The sequence below is a fragment of the Martes martes genome (assembly GCF_963455335.1).
Source record: "Martes martes genome assembly, chromosome: 16".
NCBI classification, from domain to species: domain Eukaryota; kingdom Metazoa; phylum Chordata; class Mammalia; order Carnivora; family Mustelidae; genus Martes; species Martes martes.
In genome coordinates this window covers 4,007,529-4,021,760 of record NC_137904.1, presented here as the reverse complement: position 1 = coordinate 4,021,760, position 14,232 = coordinate 4,007,529, and positions in this window count along the sequence as shown.

The window sequence follows — 14,232 nt, the reverse complement described above, 5'->3', positions numbered from 1 at the left end:
CCTCGGCGAAGCACACGCGAGCACGTGGGAAGCAGCTTCTGCGGGGACCGAGAGGCCGGACCCCCAGCAGAGCGAACACACTCGGTCGGAGGATGCGGGAGGCCTTCCGACAGCAGCCCCGCTTCGCTGAGCCGGGCGCCCGCCCGCCGTCGAGCCCAGCGGGGCCGGCGTTCAGAGGGCACCGTGCTGCACACCCGGCTCGCGGGGAGGTCGGGAGGGCGACGCCGGCCTGCAGGCCCACCTCTCTGGGGCGCCCGGAGAGGGGAGGCCCGCCTGAAGCGGACAGGCGAGGGGCCGAGCCCCTGCCGTGGCATTGCTTCAGGAGGACGCCTTGGCCCAGCAAGCCCCACTCCGTCGCGGGTGGAGAGAAGCGGCTGTGACCCGCTAGAAGCACGGAGCAAGGCGCCCGGCCCTCAGCTCTTGAACGCGCTTCCCGGAGGGGGCTCTGGCAGCTCCACATTCCCCTAAAGCACCAGGCCTTCTCTCGGGCGCGGAGAGCGATGCAGACACCCTGCCGGCTTGGTACTCCACCGCAGGGACCTGCGGGTGCCGCCGGCACCCCCGGGCCGGCAGCGGCTTCGGGGAGCCCGGGGCGTCCCACGCCTGGGCCTGGCACCCGAAGGAGACCGCAGGTCCCTCCATTCCGAGCCCCAGCGTGCTCCGGGGAGAAGGTCCGCCCAGGGAAAGACGAGTGCGAAGAGGGAAGCCGGGAGGAGAGAGGCAGGGCGCGCTTCGGGAAGCCCGGGCGCCCAGGCGGTGGGGCCGGCTTCTCCCGGGCCGGCGCCTCGCGTCCTCCGCGGGGAAGCGGTTGGCTGACTCACCGTGGGTGGGGACGCGGGAGGTCAGGCCCCTCGACCTCCCGGTGAGAAACCAGGCAGGGTGGAATGCCATCCCCCGTCCCCGTCCACACACACGGCGCTCCCCGGAGAAGGATGCCTTCCCGGCGCTGAGCCTGTTCACCTCGAATGAGCACCACGGCCTCACCGCCGGGAAGCAAGCCTGACGCCGAGCGGCCTTCCGCGTGCAGGCCTCTTTGGCGAAGAGAGCTGGGCCGCGGCAGGGTGGGGCGGAAGCCTCGGCAAGGCTGCCAGCCGGGCCTCGGGTGGGGGGGCCGTCCTAAAAGGGGGCCCCCGACCTCGGCCTCGGCGAAGCACACGCGAGCACGTGGGAAGCAGCTTCTGCGGGGACCGAGAGGCAGGACCCCCAGCAGAGCGAACACACTCGGTCGGAGGCTGCGGGAGGCCTTCCGACAGCAGCCCCGCTTCGCTGAGCCGGGCGCCCGCCCGCCGTCGAGCCCAGCGGGGCCGGCGTTCAGAGGGCACCGTGCTGCACACCCGGCTCGCGGGGAGGTCGGGAGGGCGACGCCGGCCTGCAGGCCCACCTCTCTGGGGCGCCCGGAGAGGGGAGGCCCGCCTGAAGCGGACAGGCGAGGGGCCGAGCCCCTGCCGTGGCATTGCTTCAGGAGGACGCCTTGGCCCAGCAAGCCCCACTCCGTCGCGGGTGGAGAGAAGCGGCTGTGACCCGCTAGAAGCACGGAGCAAGGCGCCCGGCCCTCAGCTCTTGAACGCGCTTCCCGGAGGGGGCTCTGGCAGCTCCACATTCCCCTAAAGCACCAGGCCTTCTCTCGGGCGCGGAGAGCGATGCAGACACCCTGCCGGCTTGGTACTCCACCGCAGGGACCTGCGGGTGCCGCCGGCACCCCCGGGCCGGCAGCGGCTTCGGGGAGCCCGGGGCGTCCCACGCCTGGGCCTGGCAACCGAAGGAGACCGCAGGTCCCTCCATTCCGAGCCCCAGCGTGCTCCGGGGAGAAGGTCCGCCCAGGGAAAGACGAGTGCGAAGAGGGAAGCCGGGAGGAGAGAGGCAGGGCGCGCTTCGGGAAGCCCGGGCGCCCAGGCGGTGGGGCCGGCTTCTCCCGGGCCGGCGCCTCGCGTCCTCCGCGGGGAAGCAGTTGGCTGACTCGCCGTGGGTGGGGACGCGGGAGGTCAGGCCCCTCGACCTCCCGGTGAGAAACCAGGCAGGGTGGAATACCATCCCCCGTCCACGTCCACACACTCGGCGCTCCCCGGAGAAGGATGCCTTCCCGGCGCTGAGCCTGTTCACCTCGAGTGAGCACCACGGCCTCACCGCGGGGAAGCAAGCCTGACGCCAAGCGGCCTTCCGCGTGCAGGCCTCTTTGGCGAAGAGAGAGAGCTGGGCCGCGGCAGGGTGGGGCGGAAGCCTCGGCAAGGCTGCCAGCCGGGCCTCGGGTGGGGGGGCTGTCCTAGAAGGGGGCCCCCGGCCTCGGCCTCGGCGAAGCACACGCAAGCACGTGGGAAGCAGCTTCTGCGGGGACCGAGAGGCCGGACCCCCAGCAGAGCGAACACACTCAGTCGGAGGCTGCGGGAGGCCTTCCGACAGCAGCCCCGCTTCGCTGAGCAGGGCGCCCGCCCGCCGTCGAGCCCAGCGGGGCCGGCGTTCAGAGGGCACCGTGCTGCACACCCGGCTCGCGGGGAGGTCGGGAGGGCGACGCCGGCCTGCAGGCCCACCTCTCTGGGGCGCCCGGAGCGGGGAGGCCAGCCCGAAGCGGACGGGCGAAGGGCCGAGCCCCTGCCGTGGCATTGCTTCAGGAGGACGCCTTGGCCCAGCAAGCCCCACTCCGTCGCGGGCGGAGAGAAGCGGCTGTGATCCGCTCGAAGCACGGAGCAAGGCGCCCGGCCCTCAGCTCTTGAACGCGCTTCCCGGAGGGGGCTCTGGCAGCTCCACATTCCCCTAAAGCACCAGGCCTTCTCTCGGGCGCGGAGATCGATGCAGACACCCTGCCGGCTTGGTACTCCACCGCAGGGACCTGCGGGTGCCGCCGGCACCCCAGGGCCGGCAGCGGCTTCGGGGAGCCCGGGGCGTCCCACGCCTGGGCCTGGCAACCGAAGGAGACCGCAGGTGCCTCCATTCCGAGCCCCAGCGTGCTCCGGGGAAAAGGTCCGCCCAGGGAAAGACGAGTGCGAAGAGGGAAGCCGGGAGGAGAGAGGCAGGGCGCGCTTCGGGAGGCCCGGGCGCCCAGGCTGTGGGGCCGGCTTCTCCCGGGCCGGCGCCTCGCGTCCTCCGCGGGGAAGCGGTTGGCTGACTCGCCGTGGGTGGGGACGCGGGAGGTCAGGCCCCTCGACCTCCCGGTGAGAAACCAGGCAGGGTGGAATGCCATCCCCCGTCCCCGTCCACACACACGGCGCTCCCCGGAGAAGGATGCCTTCCCGGCGCTGAGCCTGTTCACCTCGAGTGAGCACCACGGCCTCACCGCCGGGAAGCAAGCCTGATGCCGAGCGGCCTTCCGCGTGCAGGCCTCTTTGGCGCAGAGAGAGAGCTGGGCCGCGGCAGGGTGGGGCGGAAGCCTCGGCAAGGCTGCCAGCCGGGCCTCGGGTGGGGGGGCCTTCCTAGAAGGGGGCCCCCGGCCTCGGCCTCGGCGAATCACACGCGAGCACGTGGGAAGCAGCTTCTGCGGGGACCGAGAGGCCGGACCCCCAGCAGAGCGAACACACTCGGTCGGAGGCTGCGGGAGGCCTTCCGACAGCAGCCCCGCTTCGCTGAGCCGGGCGCCCGCCCGCCGTCGAGCCCAGCGGGGCCGGCGTTCAGAGGGCACCGTGCTGCACACCCGGCTCGCGGGGAGGTCGGGAGGGCGACGCCGGCCTGCAGGCCCACATCTCTGGGGCGCCCGGAGTGGGGAGGCCAGCCCGAAGCGGACGGGCAAAGGGCCGAGCCCCTGCCGTGGCATTGCTTCAGGAGGACGCCTTGGCCCAGCAAGCCCCACTCCGTCGCGTGCGGAGAGAAGCGGCTGTGACCCGCTCGAAGCACGGAGCAAGGCGCCCGGCCCTCAGCTCTTGAACGCGCTTCCCGGAGGGGGCTCTGGCAGCTCCACATTCCCCTAAAGCACCAGGCCTTCTCTCGGGCGCGGAGAGCGATGCAGACACCCTGCCGGCTTGGGCCTCCACCGCAGGGACCTGCGGGTGCCGCCGGCACCCCCGGGCCGGCAGCGGCTTCGGGGAGCCCGGGGCGTCCCACGCCTGGGCCTGGCAACCGAAGGAGACCGCAGGTCCCTCCATTCCGAGCCCCAGCGTGCTCCGGGGAGAAGGTCCGCCCAGGGAAAGACGAGTGCGAAGAGGGAAGCCGGGAGGAGAGAGGCAGGGCGCGCTTCAGGAGGCCCGGGCGCCCATGCGGTGGGGCCGGCTTCTCCCGGGCCGGCGCCTCGCGTCCTCCGCGGGGAAGCGGTTGGCTGACTCGCCTGGGTGGGGACGCGGGAGGTCAGGCCCCTCGACCTCCCGGTGAGAAACCAGGCAGGGTGGAATGCCAACCCCCCGCCCCGTCCACAAACACGGCGCTCCCCGGAGAAGGATGCCTTCCCGGCGCTGAGCCTGTTCACCTCGAGTGAGCACCACGGCCTCACCGCCGGGAAGCAAGCCTGACGCCGAGCGGCCTTCCGCGTGCAGGCCTCTTTGGCGAAGAGAGAGAGCTGGGCCTCGGCAGGGTGGGGCGGAAGCCTCGGCAAGGCTGCCAGCCGGGCCTCGGGTGGGGGTGCCGTCCTAGAAGGGGGCCCCCGACCTCGGCCTCAGCGAAGCCCACGCGAGCACGTGGGAAGCAGCTTCTGCGGGGACCGAGAGGCAGGACCCCCAGCACAGCGAACACACTCGGTCGGAGGCTGCGGGAGGCCTTCCGACAGCAGCCCCGCTTAGCTGAGCCGGGCGCCCGCCCGCCGTCGAGCCCAGCGGGGCCGGCGTTCAGAGGGCACCGTGCTGCACACCCGGCTCGCGGGGAGGTCGGGAGGGCGACGCCGGCCTGCAGGCCCACCTCTCTGGGGCGCCCGGAGTGGGGAGGCCAGCCCGAAGCGGACGGGCGAAGGGCCGAGCCCCTGCCGTGGCATTGCTTCAGGAGGACGCCTTGGCCCAGCAAGCCCCACTCCGTCGCGGGCGGAGAGAAGCGGCTGTGATCCGCTCGAAGCACGGAGCAAGGCGCCCGGCCCTAAGCTCTTGAACGCGCTTCCCGGAGGGGGCTCTGGCAGCTCCAAATTCCCCTAAAGCACCAGGCCTTCTCTCGGGCGCGGAGAGCGATGCAGACACCCTGCCGGCTTGGTACTCCACCGCAGGGACCTGCGGGTGCCCCCAGCACCCCCGGGCCGGCAGCGGCTTCGGGGAGCCCGGGGCGTCCCACGCCTGGGCCTGGCAACCGAAGGAGACCGCAGGTCCCTCCATTCCGAGCCCCAACGTGCTCCGGGGGGAAGGTCCGCCCAGGGAAATACGAGTGCGAAGAGGGAAGCCGGGAGGAGAGAGGCAGGGCGCGCTTCGGGAGGCCCGGGCGCCCAGGCGGTGGGGCCGGCTTCTCCCGGGCCGGCGCCTGGCGTCCTCCGCGGGGAAGCGGTTGGCTGACTCGCCGTGGCTGGGGACTCGGGAGGTTAGGCCCCTCGACTTCCCGGTGAGAAACCAGGCAGGGTGGAAAGCCAACCCCCGTCCCCGTCCACACACACGGCGCTCCCCGGAGAAGGATGCCTTCCCGGCGCTGAGACTGTTCACCTCGAATGAGCACCACGGCCTCACCGCCGGGAAGCAAGCCTGACGCCGAGCGGCCTTCCGCGTGCAGGCCTCTTTGGCGAAGAGAGAGAGCTGGGCCGCGGCAGGGTGGGGCGGAAGCCTCGGCAAGGCTGCCAGCCGGGCCTCGGGTGGGGGGGCCGTCCTAGAAGGGGGCCCCCGGCCTCGGCCTCGGCGAAGCACACGCGATCACGTGGGAAGCAGCTTCTGCGGGGACCGAGAGGCCGGAACCCCAGCAGAGCGAACACACTCGGACGGAGGCTGGGGGAGGCCTTCCGACAGCAGCCCCGCTTCGCTGAGCCGGGCGCGCGCCCGCCGTCGAGCACAGCGGGGCCGGCGTTCAGAGGGCACCGTGCTGCACACCCGGCTCGCGGGGAGGTCGGGAGGGCGACGCCGGCCTGCAGGCCCACCTCTCTGGGGCGCCCGAGCGGGGAGGCCAGCCCGAAGCGGACGGGCGAAGGGCCGAGCCCCTGCCGTGGCATTGCTTCAGGAGGACGCCTTGGCCCAGCAAGCCCCACTCCGTCGCGGGCGGAGAGAAGCGGCTGTGACCCGCTCGAAGCACGGAGCAAGGCGCCCGGCCCTCAGCTCTTCAACGCGCTTCCCGGAGGGGGCTCTGGCAGCTCCACATTCCCCTAAAGCACCAGGCCTTCTCTCGGGCGCGGAGAGCGATGCAGACACCCTGCCGGCTTGGTACTGCACCGCAGGGACCTGCGGGTGCCGCCGGCACAACGGGCCGGCAGCGGCTTCGGGGAGCCCGGGGCGTCCCACGCCTGGGCCTGGCAACCGAAGGAGACCGCAGGTCTCTCCATTCCGAGTCCCAGCGTGCTCCGGGGAGAAGGTCCGCCCAGGGAAAGACGAGTACGAAGAGGGAAGCCGGGAGGAGAGAGGCAGGGCGCGCTTCGGGAGGCCCGGGCGCCCAGGTGGTGGGGCCGGCTTCTCCCGGGCCGGCGCCTCGCGTCCTCTGTCGGGAAGCGGTTGGCTGACTCGCCGTGGGTGGGGACGCGGGAGGTCAGGCCCCTCGACCTCCTGGTGAGAAACCAGGCAGGGTGGAATGCCATCCCCCGTCCCCGTCCACACACACGGCGCTCCCCGGAGAAGGATGCCTTCCCGGCGCTGAGCCTGTTCACCTCGAGTGAGCACCACGGCCTCACCGCCGGGAAGCAAGCCTGACGCCGAGCGGCCTTCCGCGTGCAGGCCTCTTTGGCGAAGAGAGAGAGCTGGGCCGCGGCAGGGTGGGGCGGAAGCCTCGGCAAGGCTGCCAGCCGGGCCTCGGGTGGGGGGGCCGTCCTAGAAGGGGGCCCCCGACCTCGGCCTCGGCGAAGCACACGCGAGCACGTGGGAAGCAGCTTCTGCGGGGACCGAGAGGCCGGACCCCCAGCAGAGCGAACACACTCGGTCGGAGGCTGCGGGAGGCCTTCCGACAGCAGCCCCGCTTCGCTGAGCCGGGAGCCCGCCCGCCGTCGAGCCCAGCGGGGCCAGCGTTCAGAGGGCACCGTGCTGCACACCCGGCTCGCGGGGAGGTCGGGAGGGCGACGCCGGCCTGCAGGCCCACCTCTCTGGGGCGCCCGGAGCGGGGAGGCCAGCCCGAAGCGGACGGGCGAAGGGCCGAGCCCCTGCCGTGGCATTGCTTCAGGAGGACGCCTTGGCCCAGCAAGCCCCACTCCGTCGCGGGCAGAGAGAAGCGGCTGTGACCCGCTCGAAGCACGGAGCAAGGCGCCCGGCCCTCAGCTCTTGAACGCGCTTCCCGGAGGGGGCTCTGGCAGCTCCACATTCCCCTAAAGCACCAGGCCTTCTCTCGGGCGCGGAGAGCGATGCAGACACCCTGCCGGCTTGGTACTCCACCACAGACACCTGCGGGTGCCGCCGGCACCCCCGGGCCGGCAGCGGCTTCGGGGAGCCCGGGGCGTCCCACGCCTGGGCCTGGCAACCGAAGGAGACCGCAGGTCCCTCCAATCCGAGCCCCAGCGTGCTCCGGGGAGAAGGTCCGCCCAGGGAAAGACGAGTGCGAAGAGGGAAGCCGGGAGGAGAGAGGCAGGGCGCGCTTCGGGAGGCCCGGGCGCCCGGGCGGTGGGGCCGGTTTCTTCCGGGCCGGCGCCTCGCGTCCTCCTCGGGGAAGCGGTTGGCTGACTCGCCTGGGTGGGGACGCGGGAGGTCAGGCCCCTCGACCTCCCGGTGAGAAACCAGGCAGGGTGGAATGCCATCACCCCTCCCCGTCCACACACACGGCGCTCCCCGGAGAAGGATGCCTTCCCGGCGCTGAGCCTGTTCAAGTCGAGTGAGCACCACGGCCTCACCGCCGGGAAGCAAGCCTGACGCCGAGCGGCCTTCCGCGTGCAGGCCTCTTTGGCGAAGAGAGAGAGCTGGGCCGCGGCAGGGTGGGGCGGAAGCCTCGGCAAGGCTGCCAGCCGGGCCTCAGGTCGGGGGGCCGTCCTAGAAGGGGGCCCCCGATTCGGCCTTGGCGAAGCACACGCGAGCACGTGGGAAGCAGCTTCTGCGGGGACCGAGAGGCCGGACCCCCAGCAGAGCGAACACACTCGGTCGGAGGCTGCGGGAGGCATTCCGACAGCAGCCCCGCTTCGCTGAGCCGGGCGCCCGCCCGCCGTCGAGTCCAGCGGGGCCGGCGTTCAGAGGGCACCGTGCTGCACACCCGGCTCGCGGGGAGGTCGGGAGGGCGACGCCGGCCTGCAGGCCCACCTCTCTGGGGCGCCCGGAGCGGGGAGGCCAGCCCGAAGCGGACGGGCGAAGGGCCGAGCCCCTGCCGTGGCATTGCTTCAGGAGGACGCCTTGGTCCAGCAAGCCCCACTCCGTCGCGGGCGGAGAGAAGCGGCTGTGATCCGCTCGAAGCACGGAGCAAGGCGCCTGGCCCTCAGCTCTTGAACGCGCTTCCCGGAGGGGGCTCTGGCAGCTCCACATTCCCCTAAAGCACCAGGCCTTCTCTCGGGCGCGGAGAGCGATGCAGACACCCTGCCGGCTTGGTACTCCACCGCAGACACCTGCGGGTGCCGCCGGCACCCCCGGGCCGGCAGCGGCTTCGGGGAGCCCGGGGCGTCCCACGCCTGGGCCTGGCAACCGAAGGAGACCGCAGGTCCCTCCAATCCGAGCCCCAGCGTGCTCCGGGGAGAAGGTCCGCCCAGGGAAAGACGAGTGCGAAGAGGGAAGCCGGGAGGAGAGAGGCAGGGAGCGCTTCAGGAGGCCCGGGCGCCCTGGCGGTGGGGCCGGCTTCTCCCGGGCCGGCGCCTCGCGTCCTCTGCGGGGAAGCGGTTGGCTGACTCGCCGTGGGTGGGGACGCGGGAGGTCAGGCCCCTCGACCTCCTGGTGAGAAACCAGGCAGGGTGGAATGCCATCCCCCGTCCCCGTCCACACACACGGCGCTCCCCGGAGAAGGATGCCTTCCCGGCGCTGAGCCTGTTCACCTCGAGTGAGCACCACGGCCTCACCGCCGGGAAGCAAGCCTGACGCCGAGCGGCCTTCCGCGTGCAGGCCTCTTTGGCGAAGAGAGAGAGCTGGGCCGCGGCAGGGTGGGGCGGAAGCCTCGGCAAGGCTGCCAGCCGGGCCTCGGGTGGGGGGGCCGTCCTAGAAGGGGGCCCCCGACCTCGGCCTCGGCGAAGCACACGCGAGCACGTGGGAAGCAGCTTCTGCGGGGACCGAGAGGCCGGACCCCCAGCAGAGCGAACACACTCGGTCGGAGGCTGCGGGAGGCCTTCCGACAGCAGCCCCGCTTCGCTGAGCCGGGAGCCCGCCCGCCGTCGAGCCCAGCGGGGCCGGCGTTCAGAGGGCACCGTGCTGCACACCCGGCTCGCGGGGAGGTCGGGAGGGCGACGCCGGCCTGCAGGCCCACCTCTCTGGGGCGCCCGGAGCGGGGAGGCCAGCCCGAAGCGGACGGGCGAAGGGCCGAGCCCCTGCCGTGGCATTGCTTCAGGAGGACGCCTTGGCCCAGCAAGCCCCACTCCGTCGCGGGCAGAGAGAAGCGGCTGTGACCCGCTCGAAGCACGGAGCAAGGCGCCCGGCCCTCAGCTCTTGAACGCGCTTCCCGGAGGGGGCTCTGGCAGCTCCACATTCCCCTAAAGCACCAGGCCTTCTCTCGGGCGCGGAGAGCGATGCAGACACCCTGCCGGCTTGGTACTCCACCGCAGGGACCTGCGGGTGCCGCCGGCACCCCCGGGCCGGCAGCGGCTTCGGGGAGCCCGGGGCGTCCCACGCCTGGGCCTGGCAACCGAAGGAGACCGCAGGTCCCTCCAATCCGAGCCCCAGCGTGCTCCGGGGAGAAGGTCCGCCCAGGGAAAGACGAGTGCGAAGAGGGAAGCCGGGAGGAGAGAGGCAGGGCGCGCTTCGGGAGGCCCGGGCGCCCAGGCGGTGGGGCCGGCTTCTCCCGGGCCGGCGCCTCGCGTCCTCCTCAGGGAAGCGGTTGGCTGACTCGCCGTGGGTGGGGACGCGGGAGGTCAGGCCCCTCGACCTCCCGGTGAGAAACCAGGCAGGGTGGAATACCATCCCCCGTCCCCGTCCACACACACGGCGCTCCCCGGAGAAGGATGCCTTACCGGCGCTGAGCCTGTTCACCTCGAGTGAGCACCACGGCCTCACCGCCGGGAAGCAAGCCTGACGCCGAGCGGCCTTCCGCGTGCAGGCCTCTTTGGCGAAGAGAGAGAGCTGGGCCGCGGCAGGGTGGGCGGAAGCCTCGGCAAGGCTGCCAGCCGGGCCTCGGGTGGGGGGGCTGTCCTAGAAGGGGGCCCCCAGCCTCGGCCTCGGCGAAGCACACGCGAGCACGTGGGAAGCAGCTTCTGCGGGGACCGAGAGGCCGGACCCCCAGCAGAGCGAACACACTCGGTCGGAGGCTGCGGGAGGCCTTCCGACAGCAGCCCCGCTTCGCTGAGCAGGGCGCCCGCCCGCCGTCGAGCCCAGCGGAGCCGGCGTTCAGAGGGCACCGTGCTGCACACCCGGCTCGCGGGGAGGTCGGGAGTGCGACGCCGGCCTACAGGCCCACCTCTCTGGGGCGCCCGGAGCGGGGAGGCCAGCCCGAAGCGGACGGGCGAAGGGCCGAGCCCCTGCCGTGGCATTGCTTCAGGAGGACGCCTTGGCCCAGCAAGCCCCACTCCGTCGCGGGCGGAGAGAAGCGGCTGTGATCCGCTCGAAGCACGGAGCAAGGCGCCCGGCCCTCAGCTCTTGAACGCGCTTCCCGGAGGGGGCTCTGTCAGCTCCACATTTCCCTAAAGCACCAGGCCTTCTCTCGGTCGCGGAGAGCGATGCAGACACCCTGCCAGCTTGGGTCTCCACCGCAGGGGCCTGCGGGTGGCGCCGGCACCCCCGGGCCGGCAGCGGCTTCGGGGAGCACGGGGCGTCCCACGCCTGGGCCTGGCAACCGAAGGAGACCGCAGGTCCCTCCATTCCGAGCCCCAGCGTGCTCCGGGGCGAATGTCCGCCCAGGGAAAGACGAGTGCGAAGAGGGAAGCCGGGAGGAGAGAGGCAGGGCGCGCTTCGGGAGGCCCGGGCGCCCAGGCTGTGGGGCCGGCTTCTCCCGGGTCGGCGCCTCGCGTCCTCCGCGGGGAAGCGGTTGGCTGACTCGCCGTGGGTGGGGACGCGGGAGGTCAGGCCCCTCGACCTCCCGGTGAGAAACCAGGCAGGGTGGAATGCCATCCCCCGTCCCCGTCCACACACACGGCGCTCCCCGGAGAAGGATGCCTTCCCGGCGCTGAGACTGTTCACCTCGAATGAGCACCACGGCCTCACCGCCGGGAAGCAAGCCTGACGCCGAGCGGCCTTCCGCGTGCAGGCCTCTTTGGCGAAGAGAGAGAGCTGGGCCGCGGCAGGGTGGGGCGGAAGCCTCGGCAAGGCTGCCAGCCGGGCCTCGGGTGGGGGGGCCGTCCTAGAAGGGGGCCCCCGGCCTCGGCCTCGGCGAAGCACACGCGATCACGTGGGAAGCAGCTTCTGCGGGGACCGAGAGGCCGGAACCCCAGCAGAGCGAACACACTCGGACGGAGGCTGGGGGAGGCCTTCCGACAGCAGCCCCGCTTCGCTGAGCCGGGCGCGCGCCCGCCGTCGAGCCCAGCGGGGCCGGCGTTCAGAGGGCACCGTGCTGCACACCCGGCTCGCGGGGAGGTCGGGAGGGCGACGCCGGCCTGCAGGCCCACCTCTCTGGGGCGCCCGAGCGGGGAGGCCAGCCCGAAGCGGACGGGCGAAGGGCCGAGCCCCTGCCGTGGCATTGCTTCAGGAGGACGCCTTGGCCCAGCAAGCCCCACTCCGTCGCGGGCGGAGAGAAGCGGCTGTGACCCGCTCGAAGCACGGAGCAAGGCGCCCGGCCCTCAGCTCTTGAACGCGCTTCCCGGAGGGGGCTCTGGCAGCTCCACATTCCCCTAAAGCACCAGGCCTTCTCTCGGGCGCGGAGAGCGATGCAGACACCCTGCCGGCTTGGTACTGCACCGCAGGGACCTGCGGGTGCCGCCGGCACAACGGGCCGGCAGCGGCTTCGGGGAGCCCGGGGCGTCCCACGCCTGGGCCTGGCAACCGAAGGAGACCGCAGGTCTCTCCATTCCGAGTCCCAGCGTGCTCCGGGGAGAAGGTCCGCCCAGGGAAAGACGAGTACGAAGAGGGAGCCGGGAGGAGAGAGGCAGGGCGCGCTTCGGGAGGCCCGGGCGCCCGGGCGGTGGGGCCGGTTTCTTCCGGGCCGGCGCCTCGCGTCCTCCTCGGGGAAGCGGTTGGCTGACTCGCCTGGGTGGGGACGCGGGAGGTCAGGCCCCTCGACCTCCCGGTGAGAAACCAGGCAGGGTGGAATGCCATCACCCCTCCCCGTCCACACACACGGCGCTCCCCGGAGAAGGATGCCTTCCCGGCGCTGAGCCTGTTCAAGTCGAGTGAGCACCACGGCCTCACCGCCGGGAAGCAAGCCTGACGCCGAGCGGCCTTCCGCGTGCAGGCCTCTTTGGCGAAGAGAGAGAGCTGGGCCGCGGCAGGGTGGGGCGGAAGCCTCGGCAAGGCTGCCAGCCGGGCCTCAGGTCGGGGGGCCGTCCTAGAAGGGGGCCCCCGATTCGGCCTTGGCGAAGCACACGCGAGCACGTGGGAAGCAGCTTCTGCGGGGACCGAGAGGCCGGACCCCCAGCAGAGCGAACACACTCGGTCGGAGGCTGCGGGAGGCATTCCGACAGCAGCCCCGCTTCGCTGAGCCGGGCGCCCGCCCGCCGTCGAGTCCAGCGGGGCCGGCGTTCAGAGGGCACCGTGCTGCACACCCGGCTCGCGGGGAGGTCGGGAGGGCGACGCCGGCCTGCAGGCCCACCTCTCTGGGGCGCCCGGAGCGGGGAGGCCAGCCCGAAGCGGACGGGCGAAGGGCCGAGCCCCTGCCGTGGCATTGCTTCAGGAGGACGCCTTGGTCCAGCAAGCCCCACTCCGTCGCGGGCGGAGAGAAGCGGCTGTGATCCGCTCGAAGCACGGAGCAAGGCGCCTGGCCCTCAGCTCTTGAACGCGCTTCCCGGAGGGGGCTCTGGCAGCTCCACATTCCCCTAAAGCACCAGGCCTTCTCTCGGGCGCGGAGAGCGATGCAGACACCCTGCCGGCTTGGTACTCCACCGCAGACACCTGCGGGTGCCGCCGGCACCCCCGGGCCGGCAGCGGCTTCGGGGAGCCCGGGGCGTCCCACGCCTGGGCCTGGCAACCGAAGGAGACCGCAGGTCCCTCCAATCCGAGCCCCAGCGTGCTCCGGGGAGAAGGTCCGCCCAGGGAAAGACGAGTGCGAAGAGGGAAGCCGGGAGGAGAGAGGCAGGGAGCGCTTCAGGAGGCCCGGGCGCCCTGGCGGTGGGGCCGGCTTCTCCCGGGCCGGCGCCTCGCGTCCTCTGCGGGGAAGCGGTTGGCTGACTCGCCGTGGGTGGGGACGCGGGAGGTCAGGCCCCTCGACCTCCTGGTGAGAAACCAGGCAGGGTGGAATGCCATCCCCCGTCCCCGTCCACACACACGGCGCTCCCCGGAGAAGGATGCCTTCCCGGCGCTGAGCCTGTTCACCTCGAGTGAGCACCACGGCCTCACCGCCGGGAAGCAAGCCTGACGCCGAGCGGCCTTCCGCGTGCAGGCCTCTTTGGCGAAGAGAGAGAGCTGGGCCGCGGCAGGGTGGGGCGGAAGCCTCGGCAAGGCTGCCAGCCGGGCCTCGGGTGGGGGGGCCGTCCTAGAAGGGGGCCCCCGACCTCGGCCTCGGCGAAGCACACGCGAGCACGTGGGAAGCAGCTTCTGCGGGGACCGAGAGGCCGGACCCCCAGCAGAGCGAACACACTCGGTCGGAGGCTGCGGGAGGCCTTCCGACAGCAGCCCCGCTTCGCTGAGCCGGGAGCCCGCCCGCCGTCGAGCCCAGCGGGGCCGGCGTTCAGAGGGCACCGTGCTGCACACCCGGCTCGCGGGGAGGTCGGGAGGGCGACGCCGGCCTGCAGGCCCACCTCTCTGGGGCGCCCGGAGCGGGGAGGCCAGCCCGAAGCGGACGGGCGAAGGGCCGAGCCCCTGCCGTGGCATTGCTTCAGGAGGACGCCTTGGCCCAGCAAGCCCCACTCCGTCGCGGGCAGAGAGAAGCGGCTGTGACCCGCTCGAAGCACGGAGCAAGGCGCCCGGCCCTCAGCTCTTGAACGCGCTTCCCGGAGGGGGCTCTGGCAGCTCCACATTCCCCTAAAGCACCAGGCCTTCTCTCGGGCGCGGAGAGCGATGCAGACACCCTGCCGGC